The sequence below is a fragment of the Plectropomus leopardus genome, chromosome 20 (genome assembly GCF_008729295.1).
Source record: "Plectropomus leopardus isolate mb chromosome 20, YSFRI_Pleo_2.0, whole genome shotgun sequence".
Classification (NCBI taxonomy): Eukaryota; Metazoa; Chordata; class Actinopteri; order Perciformes; family Serranidae; genus Plectropomus; species Plectropomus leopardus.
The window spans coordinates 27,245,095-27,261,901 of NC_056482.1; the positions used below are offsets into that span (position 1 = coordinate 27,245,095).

At 36.8% G+C, this 16,807-nt stretch overlaps 1 long non-coding RNA gene across 1 annotated transcript; it reads right to left on the reverse strand.

Annotated features, from left to right (window-relative positions):
• Positions 1 to 8,033: 8,033 nt before the first annotated feature.
• Positions 8,034 to 15,733, reverse strand: LOC121959473. Its single transcript, XR_006106916.1, has 4 exons — positions 15,421 to 15,733; positions 11,859 to 11,930; positions 10,713 to 10,748; positions 8,034 to 8,187 (listed from the first exon to the last, which is right to left on the reverse strand). It is a non-coding gene; the product is annotated as an uncharacterized LOC121959473 (long non-coding RNA).
• Positions 15,734 to 16,807: the final 1,074 nt, after the last annotated feature.

The window sequence follows — 16,807 nt, forward strand, 5'->3', positions numbered from 1 at the left end:
TTCAATATCTTTTCTCTTTCTCCCCCCCATCCTCTCTGGAGTGCTCTTTATCCCCCCCAGTCCTGAGTATCCTCCCACACCCTCCCTCCCTTCTCTCTCATCTCATCCCCACGTCCCCGCCCCTCAGCGTTCAGTGATTAATGCGAGTTTTAATTGTCATGCTCACTTTTATGCTCATTAAAGTGTATTATGCAGCAGTTAGGGTATTAAAGTTCAGCGAGAAATTTCATGCATACTGATGAGAATGCAAATGAGCCCAGCGTGAAAGGATACTATGGTTTGTGTTGTGCATGTGTGTGTGTGTGAGTGTGTGTGATTATCCCCAGGAGTGAGGCAAAGTGTCATTATCACCCGCACTAGCCATCTTAGCTGAGCAGAGAGAGTCCATCCATAGAAACCATACTAACGGGAGTCTGAAAGCACTTCTGAATACCTGAATAGTTTTTAGCACAGGATGCTGTATGTTATCAAAAAAATGCTTTACAATGAACTTATGTGCATAAAAAATGCACATGTTGAAATTTAAAGTTTAGTATTGATATCTGCTATCTGAATCATCATACTGAAGACGCTTCATTTACAGAGCACGTCTGTCAACAAAAGAACATGTTAACCCTTTGTCAGTTACAAAATGCACTTTTCAAAGTCTAGCAGGAAAAAATATAATACATTAATATTTTCCTCTACTTTCATTGAGGTAATTTTTGCACTCTCTATACTGCCAGGATAGCCTACTACATCCGGTTGCACTTAACAGCAGCAAGCCAACTTGCTTTTCTGCTTATTCTGACCCACAATCCTTTGCACAGTTGAAGATACTTCACACTGCCTGAACTGCACACAGATGACAGCTCGTTGACAGCTGACAGAAGTCGCAATGACTTTAATAAATCAGCATAAGAACCAAGCACAAACAATCTACAACGTATGAAGCTATGACTTTAAAGTTTTAACTTTTCTGGCGAGCTCCGCAAATGATTGTATTGTATCTCTGAGGTGATGTTTCGCAATAAAGTTAAGAATTGTACTGAAACTTTCAAGCTATGGATTGCCATAGATATATGAGCAAAGGGGTCAGAGTTCAAGAGATTATGCTATGCTACAAATATACAAAATGACAGACATTCATACGGATATAAAAGCACATTGCATACATGCACGTACTACACCACTAACACCCAAAATATTGGGTTTAAATGTGGTCCAGTTTTCTACCAGAAAGATTTATTGTAGCAATCATGTCGTTAACATTAATAAACATCAAGATTCGAGTGATTGCTTTCATTTCGAGAAAATGTGAGCGTTGAGTTTGTGCGATTTCACCAAATGTCAATCAACACAAGCTCTTCTTCTAATATTTAATGTGACTTTTGATTGTCCCACGATGCAGCACACAGTCTTAGAAATTCAATATAACCATAATCCTTAATAATTTATGCCATAATGCTAATATAACACTATTAATATAATAATAATGTAAGCTATGTAGCAGACATGATTTTTGAAATGAGCTGTCCATATGAATAATTTATTGCATGGAGCGGGTTAATAAATGTTTTAATCATCTGAACGCTTTCAAAATCTGTTAGTGTAACAAATGAACACATTCACTCACATCAGACACGCTCACTACTCTGACTTACTACAAGGATTTGGTTCATATTGTTTAGTTCATATTGAGCTCAGTTACAAACACAGTTTATAGTTTTTAAAACTAATTTAAGACTTCAGTTTTAATTCTGATTATCTGATACAGGTCTGACTATCTGGCGGGAGTGTTTTGTCAAAGGGTATGTAGTACAATCGTCACAAAGATACTATATAGACGCACCAACTGGATTTCCAATTTTTTTTAAATGCTTGACCTGCCAATTTTGATTTTCTTTATTTTTTAAGCACTATAATTGAAAGCATACGCAAACATATTTGGAAGTTGTCTAATAGCCACATGAAATAGTGACTTGAAATAGTAAAAAATGTATACACGATATCAAAGATGAAAGTCTAATTAAGCGTCCACAAAAATCTGAGTGAAAAATGTATAACTTTAAAAAACCTGGTTCAAAAACAACTCATTCAGTGGCTCAGACCACTTCTCACGATGGTAATGGCGTGGTCAGACCGTGCTTGATGACAGCCCCCTTCAGCTCAAGTAATGTTACGCAGGTGAATTTTACCTCCCAATTGGCCAATTGATTAATCGAAAAATAGTTTTGGTGCTACTTAAACTCAATTTACAAAATAATCCCTTTAGTAAGTGTGTGACATGTTTCTTAAAGATTTATCTCAGAGATTTATCTTTGATCGTTTCCTCATTCTTTATTTAAATAGTAGGTTAAACAGGGACGGAGGACGCAACGGAGGAAGACAGGGGAAAGAAAAAAATACTGACCCAGAACCTCTGGGCATGTCATGCAGCAATTTAAATTAATTTGAGACTCCAATACGTCTCTGAGCCCATCATTTAACCCTCATCATCACTTATGTTCCTTTCAATTACATGAAGGAGTTTTGATATTAAACTGCAACCTCTCCTCCTAAAAGTTAATCAGAAAGTTTCAGTAAGAGTTTCTCTGATAAGTTTCACAAAATCATCTCAATGTGAAGAAAGAAAGCCCCCCGAAGATGTCGTCACCCGGCTCCTCGGAGGGCCTGCGCTCGCCAAAGATAAAGATAGCGTGGGCGTCCCATCTGATCTGATCCAGTGGGTTTGCAGTGGTGAAATTGATCCCTGTGGTGGATGCACTGACAGGCCTGAGGAGCCAGTGTTCAAATGAATTTGGAAGAGGAGAAGAAGACAGCGAGGGCTTTCTGTTTGTTCTGCTTCTAAATAATACAGCACAATGACAGCCAGCAAACAAAAGCGTTTGTGTAGCGTAGAGCGATACCGCGGATAGGAGAGAACACAGAGGAATGCTTAAATTACAGATGAGAATGGAAACAGCTTTTCTCTTTTCATGTTTTGTTGTGTGTTAAACATTGATGGAAACCAAACCAGTGGGGACGGAGACAGTCAGTGCGTTTACGCGATGTTAGAAAAAGTGGAATATTGCGTTGGTCCGACTAATACTGGACTTTTAAAATACCTGTAAACATGATAGTCTTCAGTCTTTACGACTGAAATCGTAATCGTAATCCTAATTCGAATTTCTCATATTCAGACAAACACACCTTGATAATTCAATTCGGAGCTGAGCTACTCTTTCACGTATACGCTTCAGTCTAACCTTGGCTGGCCTTGGCGTTTTGTAGGCACTCCTAGTCGCCACACTGGGACTGTTCGTTATTTATGAAGGGGGAAGGGGTGCAAAACGGGTCAGGCATTTAAAAAAATTAAACACTGGGGAGGGACTTGTGTTTTTGTATTTTGGCTGAGGTGAGGGACACACAGCTTTAAATGGTAATATTTTGTATTTCATTTGAAGAAAAAAGTCACACCAGAGCCACCCACCTCCCGTTATAAATACAGAGCAGCCCCACAACACTGGCACAGAAGCTACGCAATGTACTGCTACTACAAAACATATTTAGCCACCTAAAAAACTCAATATCAGCGTAACTGTGCAGTATATTTGAAAGTTTTCTCTTCTTTACCCTCCACAATAGCTGCTAGAGGCAACGACAGGGCAGCAGCTCCACTGTTTGGTTAAGTTAAATGAGTCAGTGCGTTTACAGTTTTTTCTCTTCATTAAGCTCCTCAATTGGACTGCTGTCCTTGTCCCAGTATACAAGCACCGGGGAACGCCTGACCCATGTTGCAGCATCCCGTCCCCCTTTAAAAATAACGAACAGTTCCAGCGCAGAACAGCTGAGCTCTGACTGAGGCGTATAAGAATAGCTCTACTTCAAATCGAATTATCTTGGCGTGTTTGTCCAACTTTGAGAAATTCAATTTAGTTAGATTTCAGTAAGACTTGTATGTTTACATGTACTTTAAAAGTCCAGTTTTAGACAGACTAACACAATAATACAAGTTTTTCTAACATCAGGTAAACATACTGAGTGTTTTCCTCAAAGCAGTCTGGCGTTTTTTTAAAAGGACAACTTCAAAACCCCGTTGGTAGGGCCTGTCTTCCTGCAAGGTAAGGCGGTGAAAATATTCTAAATATAGCGTACACTTAAAACTCATCCATGAAGGCAAAGTTTGCTCATTGCTGTACTTGAAGCTGTGGTTTTCTAAGTTATTGTAAACAGACATTGTGATTCATTTAGTAACTAGCTGAAAGGGGGCATATCTCCACTGAATATGACGGAGTTGAACATACTTCCGTTAATAAATTGATTCTCCCCCGGTGCTTGTATACTGGGACAAGGACAGTAGTCCAATTAAATGGACTATTTGAGCTATAACCGTAGCTCCCCTTAACTGTGCATGTAAACGAACAGAGTGCTCAACCGTCCACAAAAGCCAGTAGAAGAAGTGGAAGCCTGCGAGCAGTAAACTGGAGCACTGGGTTCCACTCCCACATGGACACAACTCACTTCTTTTTAAATATTTGCCAGCATAAAATATCCTCTAACTTTTTTTTTTTCCAACACTTAATTGCATCGCTTCAGGGTGAAAAAAACAAATGGCAGCAATGTGATTGTATCCAAATTCCCTGAATGTGATTAAACATAAATGTGTAAAGTGTCGGCGGGGAGATTTAGCCCTGAATAATTGACAATACTGTATTATACTGCTGTAGGAATTATTCTGCCTTAAAATGCTCATTTCAGTGGGCATGTGTTTTTTAACATTCATGCATCTGAAAAATAATTGAAGGGCCTGCGCACTGCTGAATATTTCATCCCCCTCTGCCTCTTTTTCCAAATTTTTCAGAGGCTGAACGATGGCTTTTGCACCCAAAAAAAGAAGGATATGAATTTTTCATGCATTTTAAATAATTAAGCCCAAAGTGTTTGGGGCGGCAAAGCCCTGATAAACTAATCTGAGACGGCGGAGAGAGGAAAAGGTCTGAGAGGGGGGGCATTAGAAATTTATTATTTTATCAGCAGCTATTTATTATTAACATAGAGAGATCCCATTAGCATTCATAGACAAAGGGACTCCTGGGAGGATGCCCTGTGGATTTCAAGGTGATACATTAAAACTGAGAAGTTAAAGGAGGGAAAAGTGTCTGCTCCGGCCCCTGATCTGCATATTAGCTGACATCTTTCAGTCAGTGAAGTCAGCGGGATTTCTTCATTTTCTTGGGGTGGATTTCGCGAGCGGGTGGCAGATTTAGGACGTGAAAATGAATCGTTCTGACTTCACAAAGTCACGTACTAAATACTTGATGTTAGGGTCTCACAAGGAGGTCAGTAATTTTTTCTGGGAATTTGGGACCTGAAGCAACAAGGGGGAGGTTTTCATTAAGATTATAGTATATACTCAGGATATTAGATGTTGCCAGAATAAATGTTTTTAATTGTACGCTACTGCAAACAACAGATGTGTAACATTTGTACATTATTATGTTAAAACTTTATGTTTCAACAACACTGAGGTTAATGTGTGGTTATGTTTAGACATAAAAACCACATGGATAGGGGTAGGTAAAGATCATGTTTGGGCTTAAAATACCCGTATTTGTTGGCACAATCGGGGCTGGGAATAACATTAATGTCTCAATACCTGTTTTAGCTGTCACAATCACCACTGGATATGCAAAAGCGCTAAAAAACACCTGCTTATAGATGCACATTCACGGCTGAAATTGATGCTGATGTCTTGTGGAAAGAAAACCACTTTTGGTGGCTAAAGTGTCACTGAAAATGAGAAAAAAAACTGCTTTTGGTGATACAATTGTGGCTGGAAATGCTGCCCATATCTTGCTAATAAATTTTCCCTTTTTTTGGCACAATCATAACTAGAAATGCTGCCGATGTCTCGCTAAAAAACACCCACTTTAATTGGCACAGTGGCCACCAAGTTGCTGCTTATGTCTTGCTAAAATAAACCTACCTCTGGTGGCACAATCGCTGCTGGCAATGTCACTAATGTCTCTCTATAAAACAACTGCTTTGGTGGTACAATTACCACAGGAAACGGCTTCAATGTCTCACTTAAAACACCCAGTTTGGTGGCACAATCGGTGCTGGGAAATTCCACTGATGACTCAAAAAAACACCCACTTTTGGTGGTACAATCACCATTGAATATGCCACTGATGTCTCACTATCAAACACCCAGTTTGGTGTCGCAATCACCACTGGAATTGCAGCAATATCTCACTTAAAAACACTCAGTTTGGAGTAGGGCTGAAACGATTCCTCGAATAATTCGAGTAACTCGATTACAAAAAATGATTGAGGAATTTTCTCTGCTTCGAGGAATCATTTAATTTTGCCAGCTCAAAGCATGGTATTTCGCCCGGACTACTTTTAATGCGGCACAACGCGCTGACGTCACGCACGTAAAGTAAGAAGAAAGAGGCGGCGGATATGTTTGGTTTTAACCATGGATGAAGAGGTAACGACGAAGAAGGCGACGAAAGCGAAGAGAAAGGCACAAAGAAAAGGCAGAAAATGTCAAAAGTGTGGGAGTATTTCAAGCTGGACACCAAGGCGAACACTGCTGCGTGTATTCACTGTAAGACAGCGCTTGCATACCACAACAGTACGTCTTCAATGCTGCAGCATCTCCACCGAAGGCCCCCTGTTTACTCCGAGAGCGGAGGACCGTCACCCGAGACAAGGCAAAATTAAGTTAATGTAGCGCTAATTAATGAGATTAACGTTACTGTACCTTGCTAACATAACGTTAGCCCTGCGGAGGGCTAGGTTTCTATTAATTATGACTACTGTGGATGCGTGGCTAACGTGCCTTTCATACAGGCTTTATTTAATCTGTAAAAACACAGCACTGTAGAGTGATGAGGGTGGAAAATAAAAACATAATAAAGCTAACTGGGTAGTTAAAAAGGGAAACCAATGGTTCATTGTTAGGTGAAATGTCTTATTGTCCCATGTATATTTATAATTGCTCTTTAACTAAACAAAAATATGTTTTATCCAATTACTCGATTAATCGATGGAATTTTCAGTAGAATACTCGATTACTAAAATATTCGATAGCTGCAGCCCTAGTTTGGAGGCACAATTGCAGCTGGAAATACCACTAATCTGTTGCTGAAAAACACCCACTTTTGGTGGCACAATCGCCGCTGGAAATGCAAACAACTTCTTGCTAAAAAGGACCCTGTTAGGTTGGCGCAACTGCTGTTGGAAACATCACCAATGCTTACGAAAATCACCCTCTTCTGATGGTACAATCGCTGCTGGAAATGCACCTGATCACTTGCTATAAAACAACTGGTTTTGGCAGCACAGTTTTCACTGGCAATGTTGTAGATGTCTTGCTAAAATACAAATGTTTTTGCTTTCAGCAGCGGTCTGCAGAGCTCTGTAGCTTAGTTGCCTAGGTTTCACACCCTTCCTCCTTCCAATGACAAAGTCAGCTCATATGTATATAATCAGAACTATGACACTTAAAAAATGTATATATGAAACATAGAAATGTATGAAATGAGTCACCCACTTTGGTCCAGTCTGAAATATCGATAACAATTTCATGGATTACCATGGCATTTAGTTTAGACATTCATGGTATCCAGACGATGAATAATAATGACTTTGTTAGTCCTCTGACTTCTCCCATAATGCCACGCTGAGATTAATATTTGGGGTTTGGGGGGAAATATGTCAACAACTCTTTAAGAATGATCTCCCAACTCTGCATCATCTCTAATATCACCTTTTAAAGGTGATATAACGAGTCAATGAATGTTTACAGCTTGTTGTACTGCCCCCAAGTGGCAAAAAACAGCTCAATGCAGGTTTAAAACGTTAAATATAGTGAAGTGTCAATGAATTTTGTCACATGAAATCATAAACTGTTATTTGAGGGTATTTGGCTGACTCCAGTTTAGTCAATATATTTGAATTTAACTAGTATGATGTCGATAAAATAAGTAAATAAATAAATACAGTTTCACTCAATCCAAATTTTTTTTATTCCAAGTTTCCATGTATAAAAAAACATGTCGGGATATACATTTTACCGAATTTTTAAATTGAACAAATATAAAGAGTCCAAGTAATGGAATATTTTTGGAGCCTTTTCTTCTGGAGTCTGGTCAGAGTTTTCTGTACTGGATGTAGGTGGTGCTGGGGGGGACTTGGACTCTTTGAAGCCTTTGAGGTCTGTCAAAATGTACAAAGACTGAGCAAAGTCAAGCGTGACCAGACAGAGAGGTGTGTAAGACCAAAAAAAAAAAAAAAAAGATCCAATATCTGTCTGCTTGATGTAAGAGAGCACCTACATTCATGGGTGGAGGACTCTCCCCTCCCAATCCGGTCTCAAATCCCACAGAGGAATACAGCTGAGAAAGACATTCAAACCTACCCCCATCATCTCAACCTACACACACACACACAGAGCATGGCCTTTAAGAAAATATCCTAAATTCAATCAGGATCTGCAAATTTCATGAGCTGGCCGTCCTCCTCCTGAATTTCTTAACAGGGTGTCAAAACAATCTAGGCGATGACATGTGACACTCTGAGCGCTGGATCAGAAAATCAGTTATTCCAGACTGAAACCGGCTTTTTTATTAACCGACGAATATGTTTCTTATCTCACACCTTCACATACGCTAACCTCTCTGTGGCCAGCCCCAAAAATCTCATTATACTTGAAATTGGAGGAGTAAATGTAACACCATGGGATTGTCTATTATCATCTGGTACTTGGAGGAAATTGAAAAGAAAAACCCCCAAAAAAGAGTGCTAGCAGCTCTGTGAAGCTGTACTTATAGGCACAGTGGCAACCAAATCACCTGAATAAATCTTGGACTTGTACGTTTCTACAAACACCGGATGCGTTTACGTGTAATTATTTAGCGGATTTGTTGAAACATAACACTGTGGGTTAGGTTTAGGTACAAAAACCACTTGGTTATGGTTAGGAAAATATCATGTTTTGGCTTAAAAACCCAGTTTGGGAACACAATCGTGACAGAAAAGCAGCAATGTCTCAGTAAAAAAACAACCACTTTTCATGCCTCCTCGGCAAGAAAAGCAACGTCTCTGTATCTAGAAACACGGCCACAAGGTTGAATGCCTTCGCACAACAGTTAAGTAACGTCTACAGTTTACATCCATATCTGTGACAACATGGGCGCTTCACACACATCTCCCCCCCAGCAGCACAGAAGATCTCTACAATCAGCACAGTTTTTATGATTCGTGTCACCAATTCAGCGTCTGATCAAATTTCTCCCCTCCTGTTTCAGAGTTATGATGCTAAATAATGTATTTTTGCAGAACATTATGATGTCATAGTTGACCTTTGACCACTCGGATTTAAATGTTATTATAAACTATTATACACTTGTGTGAAATTTGAGCGCATGACTTCATAATGTATGGCCAAAAAAAAGGTTAATGAGGTCACCGTGACTTTAACCTTTGACCTTCAACCTCCAGACTCTAACCAGTTCATTCTTGAGTTCAAGTGGACGTATGAGCAAAATTATGGGACACTCCCTCTAGTCCATCTTCAGACAGTTCACAAGAATGAGATGGATGCAAGGCCGCAGTGACCTTGACCTTTGACCATCAAATTCTAATCAGCTTATCATTCAGTCCAAGTGAATGTCTGTGTCAAATTTGATTAATTTCCCTCAAGATGAACTGGAGATATCACTTTCACAAGAATGAGACAGATTCAAGGCCACAATGACCTTGACCTTTGAAGACCAAATTCTAATCAAAATGTCACCTCAAGGTTTTCTTGAAATACTGCATTCACAAGTATGAGACAAGGTCACAGGGACCTTGACTTTTGACCTATGACAACCAAAATCTAATCAGTTCATCCTTGAGTCCAAGTGACAGCTTGTGCTAAATGTGAAGATATTCCCTCAAGACGTTCTTAAAATATTGCGCACGCCAGACTTACAGACAGATAGAACAACATAATGCACATTATACAACATAATGCACCTGGCTCAGACTATCACTGCTAAAAGATAAATAAAAATGAAAAACACAAAAAACAATTGGTTTTAATGCGACTAGGCTTGCAGGAAAAGCAGCTAAGCCTCTACAGAAAAAAAACAAACTTTTCATGCCTAAACAACCGTTGGAAACACAGCAACACATTGCCACACACACATTTAGTCCGTAAAAATCAGCTGGAAACAGAGAAATCTCGCTAAAGCACAACCAGTTTGCACTGGTTTAACATGATTAAATAGGACACTGAATTTCACAACACTCGTCGTTGGCAATTACAATTTTGAGAAATCACTTTCAAGAGACAGTGAAGGATTTTACTTAAGCTCTTCTCTGCAAGTTCAAAGAATCTCTTTTCTTTCTCTATTTTTTCTGTCCCTTACTCGACCTGTGCCATGCAAGCAGTGCTAGGGATGCTGGGTAATGTCAGTGGATAAATGCCTGGAGTGGTGGAGCTCCTCTGTGACCAAATACTCATCTCTTCTCTCAACCCAAAAGAACCCATTAATATTACAAATTAATGCAAATAACCTTAAATTATGAATAATTGCTCCCTATCAAAATTCAATTACTGTTAAACACTGACGAATTGCTGATTGAAAATTATGAATAATTTCATTGACAGAGCGAGGAGGACCAAGTGGCAGAATGTGAGAACAAAAGGAGGGAGTCACAAAGCGCACTGTTTGTGTGGATGTGTCTTTACATACCTTAATGCTGCATGCCACGAGTATCAGCCGGTCGCCCTGCAAGAAGAGAAGATGGAGGATTGTGAAATAGTTTTAAGACAATTCAAATTCAATCTGATCAGCTGTAACCATTCACTCTTTTAAAGAAGAAATGTTTTCATATGACATGTGCAAAAAAGAAAAAAAACACACCATGTAGAGTCAGTTGCAGCAGGTAAACAGAGACAGTTTAGTCATACCTCCATTATTATTATATCATATGACTATTATTGCTAAATACATAACCGACAACATTTGCATGTAATTTTAAATGCTATGATGGATTACATCTATTAATTTTTGTCTGTTGCTATGGTTATGTTATGTTTTGTTGCTATTATTGTTGCTGTGCAATTCTACCTGCCTAGAAGAGGGATCCCTCCTCCATCGCTCTTCCTGAGGTATCTAATTGTTTTTTTGTTTTTCCCGTTAAAGGTTTTTTGGGGGGATTTTTTCAGTAGTCATTGTGAGTGTCTAAGAACAGAGGGATTTCATGTGCTGTAAAGCCCTCTAAGGCAAATTGTGATTTGTGATAATGACCTTTATAAATTGAATTGACTTCAACTGAATTGAAAGAAAAACATAAAAGATGCAGGAAAATAAAAAACCACCATGTTTTGACCACTCCCAGTCTTCATCAGGGCTTTAAAACACCGAAGACCGGCAGTGTTTGAAACACGTTTTTCATATTTTTTGAATGTCTGGATTTCTTTTTTGTTTATCTTGTTTTCCGTGAGCACCGGACACAAGTGTTTGACCTTCGTTTAATTATAGTCTACACTGCAATCAGTCATCTCTTTCTTTATCAGAAAATAAACCTTCATGTTTTTAACCACACTTTGATTTTTGATCAAATAAATCAAATATGAATCGTGTGAAATAAGCTGTTTTTTTGGGTGGGGGGGTTACATGGTAAAATATCAGTGTTCTATAATCTGATTAATAATAGAGTCTCTTACTCTTTCCCCTATTTTCAGCAGACTCCTCCTCTGGATTGATCTTTAACAACATGATGATATAATTCGTCAGTTTCTAGGAAACAGCTGATGTAACTGCTCAGTCAGTAGGTGTGTGTCATGTTTTTGCCCTGATAGTGAAAAAGAGTTTCCTCTGGGGGACATTACTCACCGAGTACAGGAACTATCAGGCCAGAACTGTGCTTCATCCGTCTCCTGATACAACAGCTCCACCCTCAGGCATCTACAGATCAAACAGACCCTTTAAAACTTCAATTGACATCAGTTTTTTTGTGCTGCATTGATGACCAATGTAACAAGATATGTCCCAAAAATTGCAAGAAATCTTACCTAAAAATTTGTTTTAAAAAGGATGAGAGGATTATAAGGTAATAATCCAAAAATAGGGATAAAATTATGTAACAGAAAAAAACATAATAAAATAAATGAATTTATTTAGCACTTTTTCTAGGTCATTTTCATGTTTGATGTTTTTTACTTTTTTGCTGCTTATTTTGAGGTAATTTTTTGGGGCTATTTTTTGGGCCTGGTCTTGGTAAGTTCCTTGTTGCCTTCCCCCTATGTTTTCAAAAGAAATCAAACCAAATTTCTCCAGTTGCAAAGGGTTAAAATCCATGTGAAGTAACAATGTGTTCTGAGTTTGTCACACCACAGAGAGAAATGAAGATATGATATTAGCAAACAAGCCAAATTTGAATGACTGAAAACACTTCAGCGTATGTAAAATAAGCCTGTTTCTTTCTTTACTGCACTGAAGTTATTAAACTCCCCTGAGCACCACTTTATAAATCAGAAAAGATTCGAGCTTCACCGTTTATGAGTTCAGAGAACCTGTTTGAGGCGTCTTTTAATGCCACCTGTAGGACTTTTTAATTGCCACATGATGGAGACAAAGCAGCGCTCTGGTGTAGAGCTGCAGACTGTTTACACTGTTTTCTGTTAACCAAACTGGTGGAGCCAACAATTTAACCCTTAGGGCTCTGTTTAAATATGACACACACTTGTATTGCTCTGCACACAAAAAACACTTTTCAAAAATCAAGCTTTAAAAAGATATTGTACATAAATACTATTTTATACTTTAACTGAGTGAAATTTTAAATCATCAGTCATAATCATAATTATCAAATTAATTAATAATTTTCAGAACCCATTAATTAAATGCCAAGTTTTTGTCATGATGCCACTGTTTTTAGATGAAAAGACATTTTTTGTGCAGTGTCAAATACTCACACTCTTATTGCTCTGCACACACAATGTGCTTTTCCAAAATCAGGCTATAAAATATTATACATTAATATGATTTTCTACTTTCATTGAGATTTTTCTTTTTAACCAAAATCAGTTCTAATCATAAATACCAAACACTCATTAAATTTTCATACTTTTAACCCTTTAAATGCCAAGTTTTGTCATGATGGCACTGTTTTACTATTACAGGTTTTTTACTATAGCATGGTTTTCCAAATACTGACGCCTGAGGCAGGCCTGCAAAACCATTTAAATTTTGATTTTAATCCTTTCATGTCACATTAAAAAAGCCCTCTACACAATATTCATATAACTACTGACTCAATATAACAGGAAGTTCATATATAGTTAATGACCATCTTCTTTCTGAGGCATTTCTCTCCTTATTTGGCTACCTTTTGTGAACTAAAGCTGAACTACTCTGCCTTTTTATGAACCAACTCCCTGAGCAGTCATTTGTTTTTAGAGCCACTTCCTCCCTCCCCTCCTTTTCTCAATGGCCCGTCTTCCTCTCTTTCTTCTTCGCCTCTTAATAGAGCATCAGATTCCTCGCGTGAGAACATCGTATCGGGTCAGGTTGATTGTGATATTGGGTTACTTTATTTTTCCTCAGTCTTTAATCCCTCATTCAGACAGAGCAGTCAGCCTTTTCTTTGGGGAGTGCTTGGATTTCAGAGCTGGACTTGGACGAGCTTTTTAAAAAAGCAGCTAAAATACAGGTCTTTTCCGTATTCCAAGAGTAAAATAATGGTTTTGCAGTGCATTAAGTGACTGCTCACTTAGACAGGAGGAGAAGCCTTTGAGCACAACAAAAAGGAAATCTGAGGAGATGAAACAGGATGCATTGACCTCTTCATTTCCAAAAGACAGATTATATTAAATGACTATGGCTCACTGGGTCCCAGTACATGGAAGCTATTGAAAAGACGATCATAAAAATATTTCTATAAAATGTAGAAGAAGCACTAAAATCCAATACAAAGATGCGAGTCCTGTGTGAACAGTGTAGTAATCATATCTGGTAAAAAAAAAAAAACAAACGAATAAATAAAACATTATTTTTTAATAAAAAATATTCATATAAAATAGAAAAAGCGCTAAAGTACAATATGAAGATGTGTGTTCTGAATGTAAACTGTAGTAATAATAATTTTAAGCCTTTGAGTTTTATTACATTAAAGTAATTGGAAAAAAAACATTTTCCATAAAAACATTAATATAACATAAAAAGCCTTAATATGTAAAATGTAGTGATAATTTTTTTGTACAAAATGTAAGTCCTTGGATCACAATGGAAGCTATTAGAAAAGAACATGGATTTTCTGTAAAATGAATATAATAATAAATAAATTATAAATAAAAAAAATAATACAATTTTTTTAAAAAAAGGTGTCAAATTTGGTAATACATTTTCACATTAACTGTGAGTCGCTGGATTATATCAAACATAACCTTAAGGAAAAATCTGAATTTTCTATAAAACATTTGAATATAAACTTGAAAAAGCATTAAAATGCAATAAGAAGGGGCGTGTCCTGTGAGTCAAGTGTAGTGACACATTTTCACATTGAATTTGAGTTGATGGGTCCCATAACATGGAAGTTATTAGGTTAAAAAACATGTATGTTTTCATTTAAAGAAAATCTCTAAAATAAAAAAAATCACTGAAATACAATATAGAAGGTGTACCCTGTGTGTCAAATGTAGTGATATAGTTTGATATTAAATCTGAATCGCTGGGTCACAGCACATGGAAGTTACTGGGTATTAAACACATGGATTTATTCTTTTTTTTTTAATCTCTAAAATAAAAGTTCAAGCTATTGGAAACAAGCAATCAAGTTAAGATTGTATTCATTCAAGGAAAGGTTTAGATCATTGTACGTAATATATATACTTTGGATGGTCTTGAAGATATGAATTCGATTTTGAGCTATTATCAACATTTTTTGTGATTCAGTTGATGGTTTCTACTTATTCTATTTTATCAGCTATTGAGGGGTGAGATTATTTTGTAGAGCTGCTGTATGTGTTAGACAATCGTTGAGTCTATGTTTACTGTTGTGTTTGTGTTGTAAGGTGTTTTGTCCAACTGTGAGCATGTATGCCGTTATTTGTGTAATATTGTACATGAAAACAGGAAATGTAGCTACTGTTTAAAACAGAAGCTAATAATGTTTGTTAATAAACAAACAAACATCTGCTATTATTTCAATCAACAAAATTATTAATGTAAAATAAATTGCACGAGTATTTATAAAAACTGTGCTGACACTTTTTATTCAATAATATTTTTAATAATATTGGCAAGTCAGCATGAAGGCATCAAAGAAATGTTTTAGTGTATGTTATCTAATCAGTAATATATCGATGATGCCAAAGCAGCCGCTGCGTCAGCGGTGGTCTCCAACTTCAGACTAACTTCACGGCGCTTTCTCCGCCCAGTTTAATTGAGTACATACCAGTTTGTTCTTTTCCATTCCAGTTTTGTGTGTCAGTCTGGGTAGCTTTGTTTGTCCACTTTCACCGTGTTGTCCCTCTTTTTTGTCATATTTACTCCTTATTTCCGAAAGTTACTCCAACCGTCTTCTCCAGTTAGCTAGCTTCACATCGGCAGTTAGCCCGGAGAGCGACTCCCCGTTAAATCTGTTTGTTTCACCCAAAAATTCGGATTATAACAATGTCCAGCGAAAAGTTGGTTCCGGTGTGTTTAATCCCAAATTTTACTTCTAAATATAGACTTTATAAGGTATGCAGGAGGAGAAAATCTGCTTTTTTCTCCCCCGCTCATGATCCGCACGTACTAGCTACTGTAAAACAAACACGAACGGTTGAAAGCTACGAACCAATCACCGATCAGTAGGTGAGGCAACAGCCAATCAGATTGCAGCACAGCTACAGCCAATCAGCTTTGAGGATACTTCTGCCGTTTTCCCACACTTGACTGTGAAGATACAGATACAAAGATACAGCAGCTTAATGTAGCCTCTTAAATAAAAAATATTTTTAAAAAATCCTTTTTTTAAGGAAAAAAAATTAAAATCTTTATTTCGGGCATAGAAAAAAATCCGCTATTGTTTTTCTGTATTATTTTTCAAATTATTCTAAATTCCCAATATAATAATCTAATATTCTCATTTTCTGAATTTACTAGATATCCAAATTTAATTTATTATTTAAATACTAACAATCTTATAAATTGTCATTTTTTCTGAATTAATAAGATTTTTCTTATTTATTTTGTTATGGATTGGCAAACTAATATTCTCACAATTTCTAATTTTTATTAGTGGCTCTTTTATTTTTGATTTAACATGCTAATACTTTTTTTATTTGATTATGAATTATGAGATAATATCCTCATTAATTCAATTTTTTCTGAATTAACAAGATTTTTGTCATCTATTTAATTATGGCTTAGAGATAATAATCTTTACCAAAATCAATTAAAAAAAATATATTATTATAATTATTATTATTATCTTTAATACAAAAAAACAAGAGCTGATTTTTTTCCCATGAAAACATTATTTAGAATTCAAAGACAATAACTGAAATAGAAAAAAAAAAACTATAATAATGAATATAGTGTTCTAGAATTTTTTCCTATATTATTTTTTCACTTTCCTCCTCTTTAAAAAAAATATTTTTTTAGGTCTACCTTTTACCTTTTATTTATTATTTTTTATTTTTTTAAATCTGTGGGACATTTCTTCCCAGGTTGCTTACTGTGTTTCCCCACATTTTTTATTTATTTATTAATCATTTATAACAATAATATTTAATTTATCATTTCTAAGCTACACAGTACAATTTAAACCAGATATTTTCTGCTGCCAGCAGATGGGG